Source organism: Asparagus officinalis, chromosome 3 (genome assembly GCF_001876935.1).
Source record: "Asparagus officinalis chromosome 3, Aspof.V1, whole genome shotgun sequence".
NCBI classification, from domain to species: domain Eukaryota; kingdom Viridiplantae; phylum Streptophyta; class Magnoliopsida; order Asparagales; family Asparagaceae; genus Asparagus; species Asparagus officinalis.
Genome location: NC_033796.1, coordinates 103,811,495 through 103,812,717, shown reverse-complemented (window position 1 = coordinate 103,812,717; position 1,223 = coordinate 103,811,495).

Genomic DNA, 1,223 nt, shown 5'->3' with positions numbered 1-1,223 from the left:
CGCCGGTCCGGGCCCGGCCCAAGCAACAACGGTCACCCTAGGGTGACCGTTGATGAAAAAACCGGGCCGGGCCGGCCTGGCCCGGCCCGGCGCCAACGGTCACAATTTGTGACCGTTGGCGGAATTTGGCCGGGCCAGCCCGGTCGGGCCCGGTCATTTCTGACCGTTTATGCCGGGTCGGGCCGGGTTGCCCGGCTTGGCCAAAACAGTCAGAAAACTGACCGTTTTGGCCGGGCCGGCCCAGCCTGGTCCGCACCGACCAAACGGCATTTGACCGATTTGCCCCTTAAAACGGTCAAAAAACGGCTAGAATATGATGGTTTTTTTTGTCATTTGCCTAGGGGGCAAACGGCATTTGACCGATTTGCCCCTTAAAACAGTCAAAAAACGGCTAGAATATGATGGTTTTTTTTGTCATTTGCCTAGGGGGCTGCCTCTATAAATAGAGGGGGGGTTTCACTTCATTTTCTCACAACAAAACTCATCTACTTCTCTCTAATACTCTCTTATACAATCTTATACTCTCTTATACTATCTTATAATCTCTTATATTTTCTAATACTTCCATCAAATGGCTTCTGTATCTGATTATGAAGAGCAAAACCTATCTCCTACCGATCCAGATATGAGTCCTCCTACAACAACTCCTCCTCCTACCGGTGTTAATCCTGAATCTGGTGGCGACGAATCTATTGCACCAAGAGCTCCTAAAAGGCCGAGATCCGATGTGTGGAATTTTTTTAAGAAAATAGACGTCACCAAGGATGAACACGGTAGGATCATCTCCCAGAAGGCAAAATGTGCGTTGTGCGGTCAGGTTTTCCAAGCTCATCATAAGAGCGGCACCAACCATCTCAAACGTCATATAGAAAAACACAACAAAGGTCAGAATCTTCAAGGTGATATCCGACAGTCTATGATTTCTCAATCCTCCTCTTCTGGTACCCTCGGTAGTTAGAATTATGACGCTGCCCGAGCTAGGAAATGCTAATCATGTTTATTGTTCTTAAAAACCTGCCTTTTAAATTAGTAGAAGATGATGAATTTAAAGATTTATTTAGAGATGATTTTTATCCCGTATTTACAAAATTTTCTCGTCAAACCTGTCAACGTGATATTTTAAAATATTATCAGGAGGAACAAGGAAAAATAATTTTTTATTTTAAAAATTTAAACTGTAAATTTTTTTTAACTTCTGATATTTGGACATCTAGAGTGCAAAC